The sequence below is a fragment of the Triticum dicoccoides genome, chromosome 1A, assembly GCF_002162155.2.
Source record: "Triticum dicoccoides isolate Atlit2015 ecotype Zavitan chromosome 1A, WEW_v2.0, whole genome shotgun sequence".
In the NCBI taxonomy this organism is placed as follows: Eukaryota; Viridiplantae; Streptophyta; class Magnoliopsida; order Poales; family Poaceae; genus Triticum; species Triticum dicoccoides.
Window position 1 is genome coordinate 13112108 of NC_041380.1, and position 27793 is coordinate 13139900.

Consider the following 27793-nt stretch of genomic DNA (forward strand, 5'->3'; position numbering starts at 1 on the left):
GGGTGGTGTGTTGTGTGGTGGGCTAGTTGACTACACTCATGAAAATTTGCTTCTATGTGCCAAGTTGCTTACATTTTTGCACAACTTGCCTGTGCATTTTTGGCTGGTTTTGCTTACACAAGTAGATAAGTTGCCTATGCATCTTCTGTTTTTTGGCAAATTACTCACACTAGTACAAAACTGGCATGTGCATTTTTGCATCTTCTTAATTGCTTTTTTATGTGGCAAGTTGCTTACATTTTTTGCACAAATTGCCTGTGCATTTTTGGCTGGTTGCTCACACAAGCAGATAATGCATTTTCTGTTTTTGTCAAGTTATTCACACTAGCACAAAACTGGCATGTGCATTGTTTGCTTCTTCAGTCCAGTTTCTAGTATTTGTATTTTTTTTTCTACTAACCCAATTTTTGTTTTTTCTAACAGATTATGTTCCCAGTGTTAGAGAACATCGACAAGACAAAACCTAAAACAGGCAATCATTACTGGATTTTTAATGTGAACATAAGGGATCGACGTTTTGAAACTCTTGATTCTTGGAGGACGCTCAAAAACAAGTCTTTAGATGTTTGCGTAAAGAAGATGGTTGCAAGTTTTCGGTCTCTATGGGAAGAGCATTACGCCAGTTCCCGCGTCTCTCTGGATGAGTTTGGGCTTACCAACATCGACGTTCCAAAACAAAATAATAAGTAAGCATCCACTTCTTTTTCACATATTAACTATGGTCTTGTTCAGTTTTTTACAAGCGACACAATACTACATAGAGTAAGCATCCAGTTCTTTTTTCAATTTTTTGTTTAGGTTCGACTGTGGTGTTTTTGCTGTGACGATAGCAAACGGTTGGGAGGCAAGGGCTGTTCCAAATTTCACAGCTGAGGACATTCCAAGCATCAGGAAACAATTGACTAACATGTGGGTTGACAACGCCAACAACACTGCTCCATGGAAAACCATACTCAAGTTAGCATAGGTCAGTTTTTTCTCCCCCCACGCGCGCTACATCCATGTAAAATGCATGTGTTGTTTCTTTTTGCTCTTTTGTGAATTTTGGAGTGCCGGGGGAGGAGTTGCTTGTATAACAACTTGGACCAGGAAATTCTATTGCATAAATAGGCAATTTAAGCTTTATTTTGAGGCAAGTTATTCAGAAGAACCCATAAAAGACAAATGAAAGACAAATAGTATGATCATTACATAACCAGGGAATTGTTGCATTTTATAGAATTGCAGAATCTTATGTATGTAAGTTTTCGAATATTATGGGGGGGGGGGTGGTGTGGGGGGCAAGGGTGTTTGCGGGGCAATTCAAATCACAGAACAGGCAACTCAAAACTTATAACCAGGCAACTCAAAACTTATAACCAGGCAAGTCAGCCACAAGAAACCGTAAACCATAAATAATAGTTTAGGATGTTCAAACATAGAGACCCACAAATAGTTTAACTCGTCAATGCCATTTGTCACATCTTTTTTAGCCATCTGGTCACTGTGTGACCATTACACCAATCTGGTCGGGTAGCTTGCACCATTGTGGTTAAAAGAACCACAATAGCTGCACTTGTTCTTTCTTTTCGGATGCAGCTCAAGTGCTGATTGAATTCTTTTTGACTTTGCCCTCCCTTTTGTTGTTGATTTTGGAGGGTCTCTAGGAATTGCAGGGCCAAGTGTGGTAGCAGGTCTTCCAAACTGTGGTTCAACCATCGTAGTACCTTGTGCGGCTGCAACAGCTGCATGTAGAGATGCCATACTGAGTGGCTGGTGCGCATATCCACCAGGAGCTTGCGCAGTAGGAGATGAAATTGCATTGGCATTTTCTTCCTGTGTTGTTGAAGACTCTGGATGCTGCCCAATCCAGCCATCCAGCGTTGCTGTTGATGCAGGCAATGGTGCCAGTCTAGGACCAGCCACATAGGTTGTGTTTGCTGCGTTAGGCCCCCGCGGTGGTTGTATAGCCACCATAGTCTGTGGTGCAGGCCAAATTGCTGGTCTAGGACCCATAGGAGGTCGCGCAGGCCCTCTTGCTAGTGCCGTATCCATCAAAAGTTGTGGCACAGCTCCTCTTAGCGTTTGCACAGGCCTTGTCATTGTTGAGCCCCTTGAAAGTTGCGGCGCTGCTCCACTGTTCAGTGGCACATATCCTGACAGTTGCTGTACAGGCCAGCAGCCTTGTGTGGGAGGGCTCATGGGTAGTGGTACAGCCCTTTTTGCATCGCTGCACCCCCGAATGCTGTCTGTTGGTGTCTATCCTCACTCATAGAGTTGCCAGTTAGGTTTGGTGCGTTTTTTCTCCGCGTTGCAGAAGTAGGTCGCTGCTGCCTAGGTCCAGAAGAGGTTTGTGCATGTTCATCAGGACGCACCGCAGGGCCACTAGTTGCCTGAGTGTTTCTTGGTGGTGGTGCAGAAGCAGGTCTCTGCTGCCCAGGTCTAGAAGCGGCTTGTGAAGGCCCTCCAGGACGCACCGCAGGGCCACCAGTTGCCTGAGAGTTACTCGGTTGTGGTGCAGAACCATCAGCTGATGGTGGAGGACCACCAGAGGGCCCACTTGTTGGTGCTGCCGGTTTCTTCTTCTTTGACATGTTGAGATTTTTGATTTCATGACGCGCATCACGCATATGTTTCTTTACAATATCCGTCGCAGCATCTGGCGCACTAGCAACCCAGGCAAGACTACCAAAATCCATCATCAAATTTGCATGCCTGAGTTCCTTTTTCGATTGTGGTGGCATCTCATCAGGTTGCTCTTCGACAGCAGGGGGTGCGTTGGGAATTGCCATAGGTGTCCACCTTCTAAGTATGTACTGCGCTGGGATTTCATCAACACCAAGGTGGTTGAAAACTTTCAAGATATGGCAGCAAAGCATGCCGTCCCTCTCAATCTTGCAGCAGTCACATCTGTAGTCTCCAGCACTAGCTTCCACCGTGACAAAATAGCCCCTAGAACCATATTTGGCAACCCAATCTTGATTGGGGTAAACCTCATACAAGTTTTCACCATGTGGTTGCACATTGCACCTTGTAGTCAACTGAAACTCATCACGAAACTTCTCGTACAAGTCCCTAGTATACGAACCGTACGCCTGCTTCTCTATTGGGTAAGATGACCACATGTCAGTCTGTAAATGTCCTGTCCTGTAGTCTTTTGAACCCTCCCGGACTAGTATGTGTGTTTGTATTTTCTGATATTGCTTCACAAAGTTCAAAATGGACTTGTGTGGGTTCACATATCGCTTAAGGACAGCGTTGAACCCCTCGCTGCGTTGAGTTGACTGCAAGAAAGGGAAGAATTGGTGCTTGAAGTAGCAGGACACCCATGTCTCTCTGTACTTGTATAGATTCTCGAAGTGGGAGTCAGTCATAGCCTCATACTTCATCATCAGCTCACACCACCTTGCCTCAAATTCTTCCGGCGTCAAGCTGAAGTCAACACAGCTGTTGAAATCTTTGGACAAGCCAGGGTTTCGCCCTAGCAATGCTCCAAGATTTTCTTGTGCTTTTTTCATAATATGCCAGCAGCAACAGCGGTGCACACTTGTAGGAAAGATCTTTTTAATTGACTGTGCCATTGCGATGTCTTGGTCGGTTATGATGTTGGTGGGTGCTACATTATGCATTGCCTCAAGGAAGGTCTGGAATAGCCAATCAAAGCTCGATGCCAACTCTTGCCTAACAAAGCCACAACCCAACATGAACGACTGCCCATGCCTGTTAATCCTAATGAATGGTGCAAAGGGCATGTTGTACATGTTAGTCATATACGTTGTGTCAAAGGAGATACAATAATGATAAGATTCCACGTACGCCTTCCTTGCTGCACCATCGACCCAGAAAATATTCTCAACCCTGTCTTCCTCATCATATTTTATCTTGTAAAAAAAATCTAGATCCTCTCTCTGCTGATCTTTAAAGTAAGCAACTGTCTCTATCATATCCCCTTGTTTTGTATCATCCTTGTTCAAGAGCGTCTTGAGGTTTGTAATGTGTTTAGTACCATAAGGTACAATGAGTTCTGTCGCATAGAATTCTGACATGATGTGCATCATACGACCTGTTGACATAAAGTCACAATGGTGGTCAATCCTTCTTCTACACAAAAACAGTGCCAAAAATAGTTTCTTTTCTGTTTTCAGCAAGGCAACTCAAATGCAAAGTTTGAGCAACTCATGAAGCTATACAAGCAACTACAACCATACGCCCCAGGCAACACATGAGCAAAATACACAAAACAAACCAGGGGGGTAACTATGCATTTAGCGAGCAATACAAATTTCAATCATAGGCAAGTTGACCCTATCCAGAAACAAGTACTATTGTACATTTTAGCTACAAAGAGACTAACCATAGGCAAGTTCACATCCAACACCAAATTTGTTTTATAAAAAAACTAGGCAAGCAAGAAACTTTGCATTGAGCAACAAAAAGGTAAACATTAGGCAACTCCAGCATCCAGAAACAAATTAGGCAATTTTTTTCTTTTTTCTACTGTTGTAAGTAATTTAGTGGCACTATCAAGCAACTAAGGCATTTGTTTGAAGCAAATCAGTGACATGGTTCAAGCAAAAACAGGCACTTGTTGATAGGGTAAGAAACACACAACCAGTAGGCATGTGCAGGTTCTTAAAGTTAGAAGATAGGGGGGAGGTGGGTGTGGTTCAATACCTGTAGTTAAATTGCAGTTATGAAGATGAGTAAGGAAGGCCCTTTCTTCTGGCGGGATCCCTTGGTGTGATCGCAAATATTTAGTCAAACATGGCTTGTCAACCAACGGGTGGTTGTGCTCGCTAACAAAGTAGATCACTTCCCATCTGCCATCTATTACCTTCACAATCATCTTAGCTTTGCAACCAGTTTGCACAATTTTATCTCTTTTTTCGTTTCTTGCTCCTCTTTTTGCCTTTACTATCATCATCAAGAAAGACAATAGCCTCATCTTTATTATGATTTTTTTCTTGCTCAACAATGTCATCTAGCACGGGAATCTTTTCTGCCCCTCCGTCATCAACATCAGGCTTCCGAAACTTGTTGCAAACAAACTGTTGTTTTATCAGCTCCCCTGTTTTGAGATCCTTCCTTGAACTATTCATTTTGATTGAAAACCCCATTTGCAAGGAATATGCATTGTAATGCACCTTGACATCTTCCAAAGTGTCGAACCTCATGCCCATGTAAGGCTCCTTGGGCTGTGACCAAGCTTCATCATCATTTTCAGCACCCAAACCATTACCAACAGTGCCACCGGTATCACCTGCAGCACCTGTGCCATCCAGGGTATGAGCATCACTCCCAGTTGCTATAGTTGCAGGTACTTGTGTACTGCCCGGAGCACGGCCCCCATGACTTGACTGCCCATCTGCCTCCATTGCTTCTGTAGCAGCACCATCGACTCTTTGAATGATAGGGGGATTAGGTGATTCCGCCACAAATTCTGCATTTCCAGCACCATGTTGTGTACAGTACAATGGATCATCATTATTTTCAGCTGGTTCTTCATTCAGATCAATCATTGTCAACCTGTTTTATTCATTGAGAATATAGGAAAAAGTAAAGCAAGTCAGCAGAGGGATCGAAGCAAGTAGCACAGTAAATACAGGCAAGCCAATAGCTCACCCACCAACCAAAGTAATTTTTACGTTGTTGAGGCAAAGCTAGTACCACACTAAAATCAGGCAAGCAAACAACACAGCAACGCAAGCACACCAGATTCACAAGATAGCAGTTGAACATAACCAGGCAATTCAAAGTGCACTATCAGGCAACCCAAAGCATATAATCAGGCAAGTCAAACTATATATGTCAGGCAATATATTATTTGCAGGATATGCATAGAGCTTGCCTGAATGAACCATGTTTGTACATATAAACATAACATAGGCTTTTTGTTTTTTGTGTTTCATAATATATTTTCTTTTTTTGTTTTTCTTTAAATTCAGGCAACATTTGATTTTTGGGGAAGCAAGCATCCCGCCATAGAAGTGCTACTTTTGAAGTGTCTTCAGGATGGAATTCACTCCCAATTCAGAGAGATCAGAGAATGTTTAGTGTTAGGAAAAACTTAAGCTAGAATTATGGGCATGATTGATCTTTTATATTCAGACTATTTCTGCTTTCAGTACTTACGTTTGTGTGTTAGAAAGAACTTAAGTTGCCATTTTTAGGTTTCATCTTTTACAGCAGCAAGTTTGTGTGTCTTTGGATATGCTCAGTATGCTTTTGAAGTAATGTTTCGCAGCTGAGATAGTTGTTGGTATATGGATTTTTTTGTTGGCTTTTTCCCTTCTTTTGTAGGATGAAATACTAATAATTTTGCAACTGTATACTGGCAACTTTTCCAACATTTTTTTGGATCATGGTGAAGGATATGATACAACAAAGGTAAATTGTACTACGCAACTGTCTCTTGTTTTTTAGTTGCAATTTCAGTTACATTTTATTTCTTCTAGTGTGTTTTCACTATTGTAACCAAGGAATAATGGAAACAAATGTCCAAGAGGAATCTTTTTTTCTAGTTTCTTGAAGAGTTGCCTCGACATCATTATGCTTTTTTGCTTAATCCTATATTTGTAAGTTGCTCCAATAAGCCACATTGATGTCAGTATTCATTGTCTTATAAGTTTCAAAAGTGTTCATGTTTTTGCCATGGCATAAGTTTTCAAAGTTTTGTGCAGACATATACTTAGTTGCCTCATTATAGCACTGTTTTTGCTCAAACAGAATGTTTATTTTTGCACTGTTTTAAGCAATTAATAGAACCGGAACACGTTAGAAAGATCATGATCTGTTTGTTTCTCATCCTCTTATAAGTACTGTTTTTTGCTCTGTTGTGTTTATTGCTCAAGGCATTATATTTTCCTAATTTTTTTGTCAGCATTTATTATCAGCACTTGCCTACAGATTTCTAAATGTGTTCATATGCAACAGATTTTGGAAATAGATTTTGAAGCCTGGGAAGAAATATGATGCTTAATATCAGACTAAATTTGCCCAAATCAAGGGGCTGAAACTTGCCCAAACAGGAGACTAAACATGCTTAACATCACAGCTTTTTTACACAATGTTTTGCACATCTGAAGCCTTACAGAAGAGGCAAATCATGGGGAAAGAGGAGGGGGATCTAGAAGATGAGCCAAATCTGACCTTTTTGTCTTGTTTTTTTGCCTTTTTGCAGGGCAATCAGGAACCAGGCGCCTAGAGAAGAAACATCAATGGAGCCGCCATTGGTGGGCTGTGAAGGTTTGCTTTGGATCTGGAAGTGGTGAGGGGAAGGGACATGCAGTCCTTCTTTGTTTGGGAGAGAAGAAGATGGGGCTGGGGGTTAGGTGAGGAGAAAGGAGGAAGGAGATGCGCAGGGGTGGGGGAGGGATCGGGCAAAGGGGAGGACCAGGTGTTTTGACCGCTCGATGGGTGGCTGCGGGAGTCGGGAGCGGGGGCCAGGTACTTTCCTATCCTGGACAGTGGGGACAGAAAATTACCTTTTCTGGGTGGCTGCCAGGAAACGCTAGGGAGCACCCGGCTGCTCCCTAGACGCATCCATATTGTAAATAATGAGAATTCTAAATAATCAGGCTAATCATTATGATTAATAATCCTCTAGAAAGAGGGGCAAATCTCTCCCTAACAAGAAATTACTAATATGTCCTTGGAACAAAATTCTGACACATCATTTTCAACCATTGGATCAATTTAATAATATCCATTATATTTGATAGTATGATGTAGACAGATCATTTTCAACCATTGAATCAATTTAATACTACCCGTTATATTTGATAATATGATGTACCATAAAAAATCTCTTCTATTAACTTTAGTACAAAGTTGTACAAAAAGTGAAACATTTATGTTGGAACGAAGGATGTATATAATAGAGAACAAGATCAGCACAAAGATACATACAAATCAAATGCCTACCTGAAATTTGTAATAAGCATAAGCATACGGGCGAGTGCAATGGAATTCACTCATCTAGATGTACATCACATCACATTTTTGAAACAACCGTTGTATTTTAGGAGCATACCACATTATCTTGGCAAGAATCTTCTTCTTGGGACGCTCATCCTCAACATCATCAGAGTCATCACGGCTGATCTTATAGCGCATTGCGCCGCATACCGGGCATGCATTAGAATTCTCGTACTCAACGCGGTAGAGGATGCAGTCATTAGGACATGCACGTATTTTCTTCACCTCTAATCCTAGAGGGCAGACAACCTTCTTTGCTTCGTACGTATTGTCGGACAATTCGTTGTCCTTTGGAAACATCTTATTTAACATTATCAACAACTTTTCAAATCCCTTGTTGGATACACCATTCTCTGGCTTCCATTGCAGCAACCCAGTGTGGTGCCCAACTTTTTCTTGTCAACTTCACAATTTGGGTACAACAATTTCTTGTGATCCTCTAACATGCGCTGCAACTTTAGCCTCTCATTTTCACTTCTGCAGTTTCTCTTTGCATCGGCAATGACCCGAGCAAGATTATCAACGGGTTCATCTGATGCCTCTTCTGTTGAGGAACGTAGTAATTTCAAAATAATTCCTACGCACACGCAAGATCATGGTGATGCATAGCAACGAGAGAGGAGAGTGTTGTCTACGTACCCTCGTAGACCGAAAGTGGAAGCGTTAGCACAACACGGTTGATGTAGTCGTACATCTTCACGGCCCGACCGATCAAGCACCGAAACTACGACACCTCCGAGTTCTAGCACACGTTCAGCTCGATGACGATCCCCGGACTCCGATCCAGCAGAATGTCGAGGAAAAGTTCCGTCAGCACGACGGCGTGGTGACGATCCTGATGTTCTACCGTCGCAGGGCTTCGCCTAAGCACCGCTACAATATTATCGAGGATTATGGTGGAGGGGGGCACCGCACACGGCTAAGAGATCAATGATCAATTGTTGTGTCTATGGGGTGCCCCCGTGCCCCCGTATATAAAGGAGCAAGGGGGGAGGCGGCCGGCCTAAGAGGAGGGCGCGCCAAGGGGGGAGTCCTACTCCCACCGGGAGTAAGACTCCTCCTTCCCTTGTTGGAGTAGGAGAGAAGGAAAGAGGGGGAGAGGACCAAGGAAAAGGGGGCTGCACCCCTTGTCCAATTCGGACCAGAGGGGGGGAACCTCCTTCCTTTTGGCCTCTCTCCTCTATTCTCGTATGGCCCAATAAGGCCCATATACTCCCCGGCGAATTCCTGTAACTCTCTGGTACTCCGAAAAATACCCGAATCACTCGGAACCTTTGCGATGTCCGAATATAGTCGTCCAATATATCGATCTTTAAGTCTCGACCATTTCGAGACTCCTCGTCATGTCCCCGATCTCATCCGGGACTCCGAACTCCTTCGGTGCATCAAAACTCATAAACTCATAATATAACTGTCAACGAAACCTTAAGCGTGCGGACCCTACGAGTTCGAGAACAATGTAGACATGACCGAGACACGTCTCCGGTAAATAGCAAATACCGGAACCTGCATGCTCATATTGGCTCCCACATATTCTACGAAGATCTTTATCGGTCAAACCGCATAACAACATACATTGTTCCCTTTGTCATCGGTATGTTACTTGCCCGAGATTCGATCGTCGGTATCTCAATACCTAGTTCAATCTCATTACCGGCAAGTCTCTTTACTCGTTCCGTAACACATCATCTCGCAACTAACTCATTAGTTGCAATGCTTGCAAGGCTTATAGTGATGTGCATTACCGAGTGGACCCAGAGATACCTCTCTGACAATCAGATTGACAAATCCTAATCTCGAAATACGCCAACCCAACAAGTACCTTCGGAGACACCTGTGGAGCACCTTTATAATCACCCAGTTACGTTGTGACGTTTGGTGGCACAAAAGTTTTCCTCGGGTAAACGGGAGTTGCATAATCTCATAGTCATAGGAACATGTATAAGTCATGAAGAAATCTATAGCAACAAACTAAATGATCAAGTGCTAAGCTAACGAAATGGGTCAAGTCAATCACATCATTCTCCTAACGATGTGATCCCGTTAATCAAATGAAAACTCATGTCTATGGTTAGAAAACATAACCATCTTTGATTAACGAGCTAGTCAAGTAGAGGCATACTAGTGACACTATGTTTGTCTATGTATTCACACATGTATTATGTTTCCGGTCAATACAATTCTAGCATGAATAATAAACATTTATCATGATATAAGGAAATAAATAATAACTTTATTATTGCCTCTAGGGCATATTTCCTCCAGTCTCCCACTTGCACTAGAGTCAATAATCTAGTTCACATCACCATGTGATTTAATACCAATAGTTCACATCACCTTGTGATTAACACCCATAGTTCACATCGACATGTGACCAACACCCAAAGGGTTTACTAGAGTCAATAATCCAGTTCACATCTCTATGTGATTAACACCCAAAGAGTACTGAGGTGTGATCATGTTTTGCTTGTGAGAGAAGTTTAGTCGATGGGTCTGCCATATTCAGATCCGTAAGTATTTTTGCAAATTTCTATGTCAACAATGCTCTGCATAGAGCTACTCTAGCTAATTCCTCCCACTTTCAATATGTATCCAGATTGAGATTTAGAGTCATCTGGATCAGTGTCAAAATTTGCATCGACGTAACCCTTTACGACGAACCTTTTGTCACTTCCATAATCGAGAAACATATCCTTATTCCACTAAGGATAATTTTGACCAATGTCCAGTGATCTACTCCTAGATCACTATTGTACTCCTTTGCCAAACTCAGGGCAGGGTGTACCAATAGGTCTGGTACACAACATGGCATACTTTATAAAACCTATGGCTGAAATTCATTCTCTCTCTATCTTTTGCCGTGGTCGGGTTTTGAGTCTTACTCAACTTCACACCTTGTAACACAGGCAAGAACTCCTTCTTTGACTGTTCCATTTTGAACTACTTCAAAATCTTGTCAAGGTATGTACTCATTGAAAAACTTATCAAGCGTATTGATCCATCTCTATAGATCTTGATGCTCAATATGTAAGCAGCTTCACCGAGGTCTTTCTTTGAAAAACTCCTTTCAAACATTCCTTTATGCTTTGCAGAATAATTCTACATTATCTCCGATCAACAATATGTCATTCACATATACTTATCAGAAATGATGTAGTGCTCCCACTCACTTTCTTGTAAATACAGGCTTCACCAGAAGTCTGTATAAGACTATATGCTTTGATCAACTTATCAAAGCATATATTCCAACTCCGAGATTCTTGCACCAGTCCATAGATGGATCGCTGGAGCTTGCATATTTTGTTAGTACCTTTGGGATTGACAAAACCTTCTGGTTGCATCATATACAACTCTTCTTTAATAAATCCTTTAAGGAATGCAATTTTGTTTATCCACTTGCCAGATTTCATAAAATGCAGCAATTGCTAACATGATTCGGACAGACTTAAGCATAGATACAAGTGAGAAACTCTCATCGTAGTCAACACCTTGAACTTGTCGAAAACCTTTTTTCGACAATTCTAGCTTTGTAGATAGTGACACTACTATCAGCGTCCGTCTTCCTCTTGAAGATCCATTTAATATCAATGGCTCATCGATCAATGGGCAAGTCAATCAAAGTCCATACTTTGTTCTCATACATGGATCTCATCTCAGATTTCATGGCCTCAAGCCATTTCGCGGAATCTTGGCTCATCATCGCTTCCTCATAGTTCGTAGGCTCGTCATGGTCAAGTAACATGACCTCCAGAACAGGATTTCCGTACCACTCTGGTGCGGATCTCACTCTGGTTTACCTACGAGGTTCGGTAGTAACTTGATCTGAAGTTACATGATCATCATCATTAGCTTCCTCACTAATTGGTGTAGTAGTCACAAGAATAGATTTCTGTGATGAACTACTTTCCAATAAGGGAGCAGATACAGTTACCTCATCAAGTTCTACTTTCCTCCCACTCACTTCTTTCGAGAGAAACTCCTTCTCTAGAAAGGATCCATTCTCAGCAATGAATATTTTGCCTTTGGATCTGTGATAGAAGGTGTACCCAACATTTTCTTTTGGGTATCCTATGAAGATGCACTTCTCCGATTTGGGGTTGAGCTTATCAGGTTGAAACTTTTTCACATAAGCATTGCAACCTCAAACTTTAAGAAACGACAACTTAGGTTTCTTGCCAAACCATAGTTCATACGGTGTCGTCTCAATGGATTTAGATGGTGCCCTATCTAACGTGAATGTAGCTGTCTCTAATGCATAACCTCAAAAGTATAGTGGTTAATCGGTAAGAAAAATCATAGATTTCACATTGTACGATTATGACGTTCCAATAATAGTACGGTTATGACGTTCGGACACACCATTACACTCTAGTGTTCCAGGTGGCGTGAGTAGTGAAACTATTTCACATTGTTTTAACTGAAGGCCAAACTCATAACTCATATATTTTACTTCTACGATCATATCGTAGAAACTTTTATTTTGTTACGATGATTCTCCACTTCACTCTGAAGTTTTTGAACTTTTCAAATGTTTCAGACTTATGTTTCATCAAGTAGATATACCCATATCTGCTCAAATCATCTGTGAAGGTCAGAAAATAACGATACCCGCCGCGAGCCTCAACATTCATCGGACTGCATACATCAGTATGTATTATTTCCAATAAGTCAGTTGCTTGCTCAATTGTTCTGAAGAACGGAGTCTTAGTCATCTTGCCCATGAGGCACGGTTCACAAGCATCAACTGATTCATAATCAAGTGATTCCAAAAGTCCATCAACATGGAGTTTATTCATGCGCTTTATACCAATATGACCTAAACGGTAGTGCCACAAATAAGTTGCACTATCATTATTAACTTTGCTTTTTAGGTTTCAATATTATGAATATGTGTATCACTATGATTGAGATCCAACGAACCATTTTCATTGGGTGTGTAACCATATAAGGTTTTATTCATGTAAACAGAACAACAATTTATTCTCTTACTTAAATGAATAACCGTACTGCAATGAACATGATCAAATCATATTCGTGCTTAACGCAAACACCAAATAGCACTTATTTAGGTTCAACACTAATCCTGAAAGTATAGGGAGTGTGCGATGATGATCATATCAATCCTGGAACTATTTCCAACACACATCGTCACTTCACCCTTAACTAGTTTATGTTCATTCTGCAACTCCCGTTTCGAGTTACTACTCTTAGCAACTAAACCAGTATCAAATACCGAGGGGTTGTTACGAACACTAGTAAAATACACATCAATAATTTGTATATCAAATATTACCTTTGTTCACTTTTTCATCCTTCTTATCCGCCAAATACTTGGGGCAGTTCCGCTTCCAGTGACCAGTCCCTTTGCAGTAGAAGCACTTAGTCTCAGGCTTAGGACCAGATTTGGGCTTCTTCACTTGAGCAGCAACTTGCTTGCCATTCTTCTTGAAGTTTCCCTTCTTCCCTTTGCCCTTTTCTTGAAATTAGTGGTCTTGTCTATCATCAACACTTGATATTTTTCTTGATTTCTACCTTCGTTGATTTCAGCATTACGAAGAGCTTGGGAATAGTTTCCGTTATCCCTTGCATATCATAGTTCATCACGAAGTTCTACTAACTTGGTGATGGTGACTAGAGAATTCTGTCAATCACTATCTTATCTGGAAGATTAACTCCCACTTGATTCAAGCGATTGTAGTACCCAGAAAATCTGAGCACATGCTCACTGCTTGAGCTATTCTCCTCCATCTTTTAGCTATAGAACTTGTTGGAGACTTCATATCTCTCAAATCGGGTATTTGCTTGAAATATTAACTTCAACTCCTGGAACATCCATATGATCCATGACGTTCAAAACGTCTTTGAAGTCCCGATTCTAAGATTTTAAGCATGGTGCACTAAACTATCAAGTAGTCATCATATTGAGCTAGCCAAACGTTCATGACGTCTACATCTGCTCCTCCAATAGGTCTGACACCTAGCGGTGCATTAAGGATATAATTCTTCTGTGCAGCAATGAGGATAAACCTCAGATCACGGATCCAATCCGCATCATTGCTACTAACATCTTTCAACTTAGTTTTCTCTAGGAACACATATAAAACATAGGGAAGCAACAACGCGAGCTATTGATCTACAACATAGATATGCTAATACTACCAGGACTAAGTTCATGATAAATTTAAGTTCAATTAATCATATTACTTAAGAACTCTGACTTAGAAAGACATCCCTCTAATCTTCTAAGTGATCACGTGATCCCTATCAACTAAACCATGTCCGATCATCACGTGAGATGGAGTAGTTTCAATGGTGAACATCACTATGTTGATCATATCTACTATATGATTCACGCTCGACCTTTCGGTCTCCGTGTTCTGAGGCTATATCTGTTATATGCTAGGCTCGTCAAGTTTAACCTGAGTATTCTGCGTGTGCAACTGTTTTGCACCCGTTGTATTTGAACGTAGAGCCTATCACACCCGATCATCACATGGTGTCTCAGCACGAAGAACTTTCGCAACGGTGCATACTCAGGGAGAACACTTGTACCTTGATAATTAGTGAGAGATCATTTTATAAAGCTACCGTCGAACTAAGCAAAATAAGATGTATAAAAGATAAACATCACATGCAATCAAAATATGTGACATGATATGGCCATCATCATCTTATGCCTTTGATCTCCATCTCCAAAGCATCGTCATGATCTCCATCGTCACCGGCATGACACCATGATCTCCATCATCTTGATCTATATCAATGTGTCGTCACGTGGTTGTCTCGCCAACAATTGCTCTTGCAACTATTGCTATTGCATAGCGATAAAGTAAAGCAATTATCTAGCGCTTGCATCTTATGCAATAGAGAGATAACCATAAGGCTTTTGCCAGTTGCTGATAACTTCAACAAAACATGATCATCTCATACAACAACTCATATGTCATCACGTCTTGACCATATCACATCACAACATGCCCTGCAAAAACAAGTTAGACATCCTCTACTTTGTAATTGCAAGTTTTACGTGGCTGCTACGGGCTGAGCAAGAACCGTTCTTACCTACGCATCAAAACCACAACGATAGTTTTTCAAGTTGGTGCTGTTTTAACCTTCGCAAGGACCGGGCGTAGCCACACTCGGTTCAACTAAAGTTGGAGAAACTGACACCCGCCAGCCACCTGTGTGCAAAGCACGGCGGTGAAACCAGTCTCGCGTAAGCGTACGCGTAATGTCGGTCCGGGCCGCTTCATCCAACAATACCGCCGAACCAAAGTATGACATGCTGGTAAGCAGTATGACTTATATCGCCCACAACTCACTTGTGTTCTACTCGTGCATATGACATCTACGCATAAAACCTGGCTGGGATGCCATTGTTGGGGAACGTAGTAATTTAAAAAAATTTCCTACGCACACGCAAGATCATGGTGATGCATAGCAACGAGAGAGGAGAGTGTTGTCTACGTACCCTCGTAGAGCGAAAGCGGAAGCGTTAGCACAACGCGGTTGACGTAGTCGTACGTCTTCACGGCCCGACCAATCAAGCACCGAAACTACGGCACCTCCGAGTTCTAGCACATGTTCAGCTCGATGACGATCCTCGGATTCCGATCCAGCAGAATGTCGGGGAAGAGTTCCGTCAGCACGACGGCGTGGTGACGATCTTGATGTTCTAACGTCGCAGGGCTTTGTCTAAGCACCACTACAATATTATCGAGGATAATGGTGGAGGGGGACACCGCACACGGCTAAGAGATCAATGATCATTTGTGTTGGTGAACGTTGCAGAAAACAAAAATTTTCCTACTCGTTTCACCAAGATCATCTAGGAGTTCATCTAGCAACGAGTGATTAGATGCATATACATACCTTTGTAGATCGCGCACGGAAGCGTTCAAAAGAACGGTGATGATGTAGTCGTACTCGACGTGATTCAAATCACCGATGACCAGCGCCGAACGGACGGCACCTCCGCGTTCAACACACGTACGGGACGGGAGACGTCTCCTCCTTCTTGATCCAGCAAGGGGGAAGGAGAGGTTGATGAAGATCCAGCAGCACGACGGCGTGGTGGTGGATGCAGGGCGTCACAGCAGCAGGGCTTCGCCGAGACTACGAGGGAGAGACGTAACGGGGGGAGATGGAGGCGCCAGGGGCTGGTGTGAAATCCCTCCTCTCCCCCCCACTATATATAGGGGTGCCATGGGGGGGCGCCGGCCCTAGTAGATGAGATCTACTAGGGGGGGCGGCGGCCAAGGGGAGGTTTCCCTCCCCCCCAAGGCACCTAGGGGTGCCTTCCACCACATGGACTCTTCCATGGTGGAAACCCTAGGCGCATGGGCCTATAGGGGCTGGTGCCCTTGGCCCATCTAGGCCAAGGCGCACCCCCTACAGCCCATGTGGCCCCCCGGGACAGGTGGCCCCACCCGGTGGACCCCCGGGACCCTTCCGGTGGTCCCGGTACAATACCGATAACCCCAAAACTTGTCCCGATGCCCGAAATAGCACTTCCTATATATAATTATTTACCTCCGGACCATTCCGGAACTCCTCGTGACGTCCGGGATCTCATCCGGGACTCCGAACAACATTCGGGTTTCTGCATATACATATCTTCATAACACTAGCGTCACCGAACCTTAAGTGTGTAGACCCTACGGGTTCGGGAGACAAGCAGACATGACTGAGACGACTTCTCCGGTCAATAACCAACAGCGGGATCTGGATACCCATGTTGGCTCCCACATGCTCCATGATGATCTCATCGGATGAACCACGATGTCGAGGATTTAATCAATACCGTACGCTATTCCCTTTGTCTATCGATATGTTACTTGCCCGAGATTCGATCGTCGGTATCCCAATACCTCGTTCAATCTCGTTACCGGCAAGTCACTTTACTCGTACCGTAATGCATGATCCCGTGACTAGACACTTGGTCACTCTGAGCTCATTATGATGATGCATTACCGAGTGGGCCCAGTGATACCTCTCCGTCATACGGAGTGACAAATCCCAGTCTTGATCCATGTCACCCAACAGACACTTTCGGAGATACCCGTAGTCTACCGTTATAGTCACCCAGTTACGTTGTGACGTTTGGCATACCCAAAGCACTCCTACGGTATCCGGGAGTTACACGATCTCATGGTCTAAGGAAAAGATACTTTGACATGGGAAAACTCTAGCAAACGAACTATACGATCTTGTGCTATGTTTAGGATTGGGTCTTGTCCATCACATCATTCTCCCAATGATGTGATCTCGTTATCAATGACATCCAATGTCCATAGTCAGGAAACCATGACTATCTGTTGATCAACGAGCTAGTCAACTAGAGGCTCACTAGGGACATGTTGGTGTCTGTTATTCACACATGTATTACGATTTCCGGATAACACAATTATAGCATGAATAAAGACAATTATCATGAACAAGGAAATATAATAATAATGCTTTTATTATTGCCTCTAGGGCATATTTCCAACAGTCTCCCACTTGCACTAGAGTCTAATCTAGTTACATTGTGATGAATCGAACACCCATGGAATTCTGGTGTTGATCATGTTTTTCTCTAGGGAGAGGTTTAGTCAACGGATCTGCTATATTCAGGTCCGTATGTACTTTACAAATCTCTATGTCTCCATCTTGAACATTTTCACGAATGGAGTTGAAGCGACGCTTGATGTGCCTTGTCTTCTTGTGAAACCTGGGCTCCTTGGCAAGTGCAATAGCTCCAGTGTTGTCACAGAAGAGCTTGATCGGCCCCGACGCATTGGGTATGACTCCTAGGTCGGTGATGAACTCCTTCACCCATATTACTTCATGTGCTGCCTCCGAGGCCGCCATGTACTCCGCTTCACATGTAGATCCCGCCACGACGCTTTGCTTGCAACTGCACCAACTTACTGCCCCACCATTCAAAATATACACGTATCCGGTTTGTGACTTAGAGTCATCCAGATCTGTGTCGAAGCTAGCGTCGACGTAACCCTTTACGACGAGCTCTTCGTCACCTCCATAAACGAGAAACATTTCCTTAGTCCTTTTCAGGTACTTCAGGATATTCTTGACCGCTGTCCAGTGTTCCTTGCCGGGATTACTTTGGTACCTTCCTACCAAACTGACGGCAAGGTTAACATCAGGTCTGGTACACAGCATGGCATACATAATAGAACCTATGGCTGAGGCATAGGGGATGAAGCTCATCTCTTCTATATCTTCTGCCGTGGTCGGACATTGAGCTGAGCTCAATTTCATACCTTGTAACACAGGCAAGAACCCCTTCTTGGATTGATCCATATTGAACTTCTTCAATATCTTATCAAGGTATGTTCTTTGTGAAAGACCTATGACGCGTCTCGATCTATCTCGATAGATTTTGATGCCTAATATATAAGCAGCTTCTCCAAGGTCCTTCATTGAAAAACTTTTATTCAAGTAGGCCTTGATGCTGTCCAAGAGTTCTATATCATTTCCCATCAAAAGTATGTCATCTACATATAATATGAGAAATGCTACAGAGCTCCCACTCACTTTCTTGTAAACGTAGGCTTCTCCATAAGTCTGTGTAAACCCAAACGCTTTGATCATCTCATCAAAGCGAATGTTCCAACTCCGAGATGCTTGCAGCAGCCCATAAATCGAGCGTTGGAGCTTGCACACTTTGTCAGCATTCTTAGGATCGACAAAACCTTCCGGCTGCATCATATACAATTCTTCCTTAAGGAAACCATTAAGGAATGCCGTTTTGACGTCCATTTGCCATATTTCGTAATCATAGAATGCGGCAATTGCTAACATGATTCGGACGGACTTCAGCTTCGCTACCGGTGAGAAAGTCTCATCGTAGTCAACCCCTTGAACTTGTCGATAACCCTTAGCGACAAGCCGAGCTTTATAGATGGTCACATTACCATCCGCGTCTGTCTTCCTCTTAAAGATCCATTTATTTTCTATGGCTCGCCGCTCAACGGGCAAGTCAGTCAAAGTCCATACTTTGTTTTCATACATGGATCCTATCTCGGATTTCATGGCTTCTAGCCATTTGTCGGAATCCGGGCCCGCCATCGCTTCTTCATAGTTCGAAGGTTCACCGTTGTCTAACATCATGATTTCCAAGACAGGGTTGCCGTACCACTCTAGTGCGGAACGTGTCCTTGTGGACCTTCAAATTTCAGTAGGGGCTTGATCAGAAGTATCTTGATCATTGTCATTAACTTCCTCTCTAGTCGGTGCAGGCACCTCAGGAACATTTTCTTGAGTTGCGCCATTTTCCGGTTCAAGAGGTAATACTTCATCAAGCTCTACTTTCCTCCCACTTACTTCTTTCGAGAGAAACTCTTTCTCCAGAAAGGACCCATTCTTGGCAACAAAGATCTTGCCTTCGGATCTGAGGTAGAAGGTGTACCCAATAGTTTCTTTTGGGTATCCTATGAAGACGCATTTTTCCGACTTGGGTTCGAGCTTTTCAGGTTGAAGTTTCTTGACATAAGCATCGCATCCCCAAACTTTTAGAAACGACAGCTTAGGTTTCTTCCCAAACCATAATTCATACGGTGTCGTCTCAACGGGTTTCGACAGAGCCCTATTTAAAGTGAATGCGGCAGTCTCTAAAGCATAGCCCCAAAAGGATAGCGGTAAATCGGTAAGAGACATCATAGATCGCACCATATCTAATAGAGTGCGATTACGACGTTCAGACACACCATTACGCTGAGGTGTTCCAGGCGGCGTGAGTTGTGAAACTATTCCACATTTTCTTAAGTGTGTGCCAAACTCGTGACTCAAGTATTCTCCTCCACGATCTGATCGTAGAAACTTGATTTTCCTGTCACGTTGATTTTCAACCTCACTCTGAAATTCCTTGAACTTTTCAAAGGTTTCAGACTTGTGTTTCATTAAGTAGATATACCCATACCTACTTAAATCATCAGTGAGGGTGAGAACATAACGATAGCCACCGCGAGCCTCAACACTCATTGGACCGCACACATCAGTATGTATGATTTCCAATAAGTCGGTTGCTCGCTCCATTGTTCCTGAGAACGGAGTCTTGGTCATTTTACCCATAAGGCATGGTTCGCATGTGTCAAATGATTCATAATCAAGAGACTCTAAAAGTCCATCAGCATGGAGCTTCTTCATGCGTTTGACATCTATGTGACCAAGGCGGCAGTGCCACAGGTATGTGGGACTATCATTATCAACCTTACTTCTTTTGGTACTCACATTATGAACATGTGTAGCATCACGTTCGAGATTCATAAAGAATAAACCATTCACCATAGGAGCATGACCATAAAACATATCTCTCATAAAAATGGAACAACCATTATTCTTAGATCTAAAAGAGTAGCCATCTCGAATTAAATGAGATCCCGATACAATGTTCATGCTCAAAGCTGGCACTAAATAACAATTATTAAGGTTTAAAACTAATCCCGAAGGGAGATGCAGAGGTAGCGTGCTGACGGCGACCACATTGACCTTGGAACCATTCCCGGCGCGCATCGTCACCTCGTCCTTTGCCAGTTTCCGCTTATTCCGCAGCCCCTGCTTTGAGTTACAAATGTGAGCAACTGCACCGGTATCAAATAGCCAGGAGCTACTACGGGCACTAGTAAGGTACACATCAATTATATGTATATCACATATACCTTTTGTTTTGCCGGCCTTCTTATCCGCTAAGTACTTAGGGCAGTTCCGCTTCCAGTGACCGCTTCCCTTGCAATAAAAGCACTCAGTCTCGGGCTTGGGTCCATTCTTTGGTTCTTCCCGGCAGCTTGCTTGCCGGGCGCGGCCACCTCCTTGCCGCCTTCTTGAAGTTCTTTTTACCCTTGCCTTTCTTGAACTTAGTGGTTTTATTGACCATCAACACTTGATGTTCCTTCCTGACTTCTACCTCTGCTGATTTCAGCATAGCAAATACTTCAGGAATGGTCTTTTCCATCCCCTGCATATTGAAGTTCATCACAAAGCTCTTGTAGCTTGGTGGAAGCGACTGGAGGATTCTGTCAATGACCGCATCATCCGGGAGATTAACTCCCAGCTGAGTCAAGCGGTTATGCAACCCAGACATAGTGAGTATGTGCTCACTGACAGAACTGTTTTCCTCCATCTTATAGCTGAAGAATTTGTTGGAGACTTCATATCTCTCGACCCGGGCATGAGCTTGGAAAACCATTTTCAGCTCATCGAACATCTCATATGCTCCATGTCTCTCAAAACGCTTTTGGAGCCCCGGCTCTAGGCTGTAAAGCATGCCGCACTGAACGAGGGAGTAGTCATCGGAACGTGCCTGCCAAGCGTTCATAACATCTTGTTCTGCAGGGAGAACGGGTGCGTCACCAAGTGGTGCTTGTAGGACATAATCTTTCTTGGCAGCTATGAGGATGATCCTCAGGTTCCGGACCCAGTCCGTATAGTTGCTGCCATCGTCTTTCAGCTTGGTTTTCTCTAGGAACGCGTTGAAGTTGAGGACTACGTTGGCCATTTAATCTACAAGACATATTGTAAAATATTTAGACTAAGTTCATGATAATTAAGTTGAACTAATCAAATTATTAATGAACTCCCACTTAGATTAGACATCCCTCCAGTCATCTAAGTATTACATGATCCGAGTTTAACTAGACCGTGTCCGATCATCACGTGAGACGGACTAGTCAACGTCGGTGAACATCTTCATGTTGATCGTATCTTCTATACGACTCATGCTCGACCTTTCGGTCTTTTGTGTTCCGAGGCCATGTCTGTACATGCTAGGCTCGTCAAGTTAATCTAAGTGTTTGCATGTGTAAATCTGTCTTACACCCGTTGTATGTGAACGTCTGAATAAAACACCCGATCATCACGTGGTGTTTTGAAACAGCGAACTGTCGCAACGGTGCACAGTTAGGGGGAACACTTCTTGAATTTATTGTGAGGGATCATCTTATTTACTACCGTCGTTCTAAGTAAACAAGATGCAAAACATGATAAACATCACATGCAATCAAATAATAAACGTGACACGATATGGCCAATATCACATAGCTCCTTTGATCTCCATCTTGGGGCTCCATGATCATCTTGTCACCGGCTTGACACCATGATCTCCATCATCATGATCTCCATCATCGTGTCTCCATGAAGTTGCTCGCCAACTATTACTTCTACTACTATGGCTAACGCGTTTAGCAATAAAGTAAAGTAATTTACATGGCGTTTCTCGATGACACGCAGGTCATAAAAAGAATAAAGACAACTCCTATGGCTCCTGCCGGTTGTCATACTCATCGACATGCAAGTCGTGAATCCTATTACAATAGCATGAACATCTCATACATCACATATAGATCATTCATCATTCATCACAACTTTGGACATATCATATCACAAACCACTTGCTGCAAAAACAAGTTAGACATCCTCTAATTGTTGTTGCAAGTTTTACGTGGCTGAATTAGGGTTCTAGCAAGAACGTTTTCTTACCTACGTTAAAGCCACAACGTGATTTGTCAACTTCTATTTACCCTTCATAAGGACCCTGTTCATCGATTCCGCTCCAACTAAAGTGAGAGAGACAGACACCCGCCAGCCACCTTATGCAACTAGTGCATGTTAGTCGGTGGAACCGGTCTCACGTAAGCGTACATGTAAGGTTGGTCCGGGCCGCTTCATCCCACAATACCGCTGAAGCAAGAAAGGACTAGTAACGGCAAGAAAGTTGACAAATCTACGCCCACAACAAATTGTGTTCTACTCGCGCAAGAAGAACTACGCATAGACCTAGCTCATGATGCCACTGTTGGTGAACATTGCAGAAAACAAAAATTTTCCTACTCGTTTCACCAACATCATCTAGGAGTTCATCTAGCAACGAGTGATTAGATGCATCTACATACCTTTGTAGATCGCGCACGAAAGCGTTCAAAAGAACGGTGATGATGTAGTCGTACTCGACATGATTCAAATCACCGATGACCAGTGCCGAACGGACGGCACCTCCGCGTTCAACACACGTACGGGACGGGAGACGTCTCCTCCTTCTTGATCCAGCAAGGGGGAAGGAGAGGTTGATGAAGATCCAGCAGCACGACGGCGTGGTGGTGGATGCAGGGCGTCACAGCAGCAGGGCTTCGCCGAGACTACGAGGGAGAGACGTAACGGGGGGAGATGGAGGCGCCAGGGGCTGGTGTGAAATCCCTCCTCTCCCCCCACTATATATAGGGGTGCCATGGGGGGGGGGGCGCCGGCCCTAGTAGATGAGATCTACTAGGGGGGCGGCGGCCAAGGGGAGGTTTCCCTCCCCCCCAAGGCACCTAGGGGTGCCTTCCACCACATGGACTCTTCCATGGTGGAAACCCTAGGCGCATGGGCCTATAGGGGCTGGTGCCCTTGGCCCATCTAGGCCAAGGTGCACCCCCTACAGCCCATGTGGCCCCCCGGGACAGGTGGCCCCACCCGGTGGACCCCCGGGACCCTTCCGGTGGTCCCGGTACAATACCGATAACCCCGAAACTTGTCCCGATGCCCGAAATAGCACTTCCTATATATAATTCTTTACCTCCGGACCATTCCGGAACTCCTCGTGACGTCCGGGATCTCATCCGGGACTCCGAAAAACATTCGGGTTTCTGCATATACATATCTTCATAACCCTAGCGTCACCGAACCTTAAGTGTGTAGACCCTACGGGTTTGGGAGACAAGCAGACATGACCGAGACGACTTCTCCGGTCAATAACCAACAGCGGGATCTGGATACCCATGTTGGCTCCCACATGCTCCACGATGATCTCATCGGATGAACCACGATGTCGAGGATTCAATCAATCCCGTACGCTATTCCCTTTGTCTATCGATATGTTACTTGCCCGAGATTCGATCATCGGTATCGCAATACCTCGTTCAATCTCGTTACCGGCAAGTCACTTTACTCGTAACGTAATGCATGATACCGTGACCAGACACTTGGTCACTCTGAGCTCATTATGATGATGCATTACCGAGTGGGCCCAGTGATACCTCTCCGTCATACGGAGTGACAAATCCCAGTCTTGATCCATGTCACCCAACAGACACTTTTGGAGATACCCGTAGTCTACCTTTATAGTCACCCAGTTACGTTGTGACGTTTGGCATACCCAAAGCAATCCTACGGTATCCGGGAGTTACACGATCTCATGGTCTAAGGAAAAGATACTTTGACATTGGAAAACTCTAGCAAACAAACTATACGATCTTGTGCTATGTTTAGGATTGGGTCTTGTCCATCACATCATTCTCCCAATGATGTGATCTCGTTATCAATGACATCCAGTGTCCATAGTCAGGAAACCATGACTATCTGTTGATCAACGAGCTAGTCAACTAGAGGCTCACTAGGGACATGTTGGTGTCTGTTATTCACACATGTATTACGATTTCCGGATAACACAATTATAGCATGAATAAAGACAATTATCATGAACAAGGAAATATAATAATAATGCTTTTATTATTGCCTCTAGGGCATATTTCCAACAAATTGTTGTGTCTATGGGGTGCCCCCCTGCTCCCATATATAAAGGAGCAAGGGGGAGGCGACCGGCCTAGGAGGAGGGTGCGCCAAGGGGGGAGTCCTACTCCCACCGGGAGTAGGACTCCTCCTTCCCTTGTTGGAGTAGGAGAGAAGGAAGGAGGGGGAGAGGAACAAGGAAAAGGGGGCTGCACCCCTTGTCCAATTCGGACCAGAGGGGGGGCGCGCGCCTCCTTCCTTTTGGCCTCTCTCCTCTATTCTCGTATGGCCCAATAAGGCCCATATACTCCCCGGCGAATTCCCGTAACTCTCCGGTACTCCAAAAAATATCCGAATCACTCGGAACCTTTCCGATGTCCTAATATAGTCGTCCAATATATCGATCTTTACGTCTCGACCATTTCGAGACTCCTTGACATGTCCCCGATCTCATCCTGGACTCCGAACTCCTTCGGTACATCAAAACTCATAAACTCATAATATAACTGTCATTGAAACCTTAAGCGTGCGGACCCTACGGGTTCGAGAACAATGTAGACATGACCGAGACACGTCTCCGGTCAATAACCAATACCGGAACCTGGATGCTCATATTGGCTCCCACATATTCTACGAAGATCTTTATAGGTCAAACCGCATGACAACATACGTTGTTCCCTTTGTCATCGGTATGTTACTTGCCCGAGATTCGATCGTCGGTATCTCAATACCTAGTTCAATCTCGTTACCGGCAAGTCTCTTTACTTGTTCCGTAACACATCATCCGGCAACTAACTCATTAGTTGCAATTCTTGCAAGGCTTATAGTGATGTGGATTACCGAGTGGGCCCAAAGATACCTCTCCGATAATCGGAGTGACAAATCCTAATCTCGAAATACGCCAACCCAACAAGTACCTTCGGAGACACCTGTGGAGCACCTTTATAATCACCCACTTACGTTGTGACGTTTGGTGGCACACAAAGTGTTCCTCCGGTAAACGGGAGTTGCATAATCTCATAGTCATAGGAACATGTATAAGTCATGAAGAAAGCAATAGCAACAAACTAGATGATCAAGTGCTAAGCTAACGAAATGGGTCAAGTCAATCAGATCATTCTCCTAATGATGTGATCCCGTTAATCAAATGACAACTCATGTCTATGGTTAGAAAACATAACCATCTTTGATTAACGACCTAGTCAAGTAGAGGCATACTAATGACACTCTGTTTGTCTATGTATTCACACATGTATTATGTTTCCGGTTAATACAATTCTAGCATGAATAATAAACATTTATCATGATATAAGGAAATAAATAATAACTTTATTATTGCCTCTAGGGCATATTTCCTTCATCTTCTTCAACTTCTTCCCGCATTGCCGGCTCAGCTTCTTCCCCCATTATTGTACCATCGTATTTAGGGAACTCATGACCAGGATAGCTGTCGTCATCCTCTTTTTCTTCATTCTCTTTCATTAGGACCCATCTTTCTCCGTGCTTGGTCCAACAGTTATAGCCGGACATGAAACCGGACTCAAACAGGTGGATGTGAATGGTTCTTGAGTTAGAGTGATTTTGATCATTCTTATAGTCAGCACATGGACAACACATAAAACCATCTGTCCGCTTTTTTGCCTCAGTCGCAATCAGAAAAGTAAGGCCATTAATGAGCTGGAGAAAGCATTGGTCATCATACATCCATTGTCGTCTCATATTCATTACAAAACACCGAAAATACCAAATTTAATAAAAGTTCATACATAAAGTTCATACACGTTTATTTTCATAAAACAACATACAAACTCTCTAGCTAAAGCATTTAAATGCAACAATGAATGCGATCAAGATCGCAACTAAGATAACAATTGATCAACAATATAATGATACAAAGCTTCACTATCAATGGCATATTTGCTAATCTTTCTAATCTTCAAGTGCATTGTGCATCTATCTTGACCTTGGGATTATCGACGACATCGGCAACATGCAACTCCAATTCCATCTTCTCCTTCTCAATTCTTTTCTATTTTTTCTTCAAGTAATTGTTTTATTTTTCAACTAAATTTAACCTCTCGACAAGAGGGTCGGTTGAAATTTCCGGTTCATATACCTCCTAGATAAAAATATCTATGTCAACTTGATGGGCATAATTTGTCATAAACACGAAATGCAACAAATACTTATAAAAAAGAATATACCCGAATCATAAACCGGATGGGGGACGGATATCAAAACCATCCCACTATGTATAACAAACAACGTACGGGTAAGACAATTATACAAGTAACTATGTAAATCACATAAACATTTTTTTTATAAAAAGGATAAGAACAAAAGGCTCACCAAGGTGGTGTCAATGACGGGACGGTGCGGACGATCAGCGGTGGTCCTTGCCGCCATGATCCCGTCGCTCCTTGCCACCGGATCACCGTCATGATGTGTGTCGCCGCAGCCAGCCTTTAGCTAGCTAGCCCTAGAAAATATTTGGGAAAAAGTGATCGAAGCAAGTAGGGTATATTTGGTCGATGAATACAGTGTTCCACCACAAAGGTACTAGTATTATATAAGTCCTACTGACAATGTAGTTTGGACGGCAGATGAGATAGTTTATAGACTAGAGACAAATTTCTATCAAGTGAGAGAGACGTCTCAACTAAACAGGAAAGGGAAGAGACAAGGAGGAGGTATTTCCTCACAGCACCACGTCACAAAATTTGTAAGTGATCAACGTGCTCCTTCTCCGGTAGGACATCGTTCTCCTTGGAGGTTAAACTATGGTTACTGAGCTATCATGAAAATCAAGACTTCCCCAACAAAAAGCCGGATAATTCCTTATATCAGACGTACAATCACCCCCTCTCCTAGCATATCAACCTCCGCTGCTTCCACAATCCCCTTTTGGTGCCGTGGGGGAGAGAAAGAGAGAGGCTACGGCGAGGCACTTCCTGCTCAACACCGGAGACCGGATGCCCTCGGTGGGGCTCGGTACCTGGCAGGCCGACCCCGGCGGCGTAGACCAGGCCGACCCCGGCGTCGTCGGCGCCGCCGTCTACGCCGCCGTAAAGGTCTGCACAAACCCCCAACTATTTCTTTTTCTCACCACTCGCTTCACCATCCTGATGGCATGTTTAAGGGCCGGCCCATAGGCCGGGCAAATGGGGCGCCCGCCCTGGGCCCCCGGAAGGCAGGGCCCCCGGCCCAGGTATTATTTCCTCTGTAGGTTGGATAGGAAGCCCAGAAAATAAGCGACAGTAAAGAGGGCCCTCAGCGTCGATCTTTCCCGTGCGCTCCTCGACTACTCTTTCCCAAATCTCAGACTCCCAAAACAGCGCCGCCGTTCCCGTGC

At 43.7% G+C, this 27793-nt stretch overlaps 1 pseudogene; it reads left to right on the forward strand.

Annotated features, from left to right (window-relative positions):
- The first annotated feature begins 6340 nt into the window (after positions 1-6340).
- LOC119349870 overlaps positions 6341-27793 on the forward strand; it is a 29859-nt pseudogene continuing 8406 nt past the window's right edge.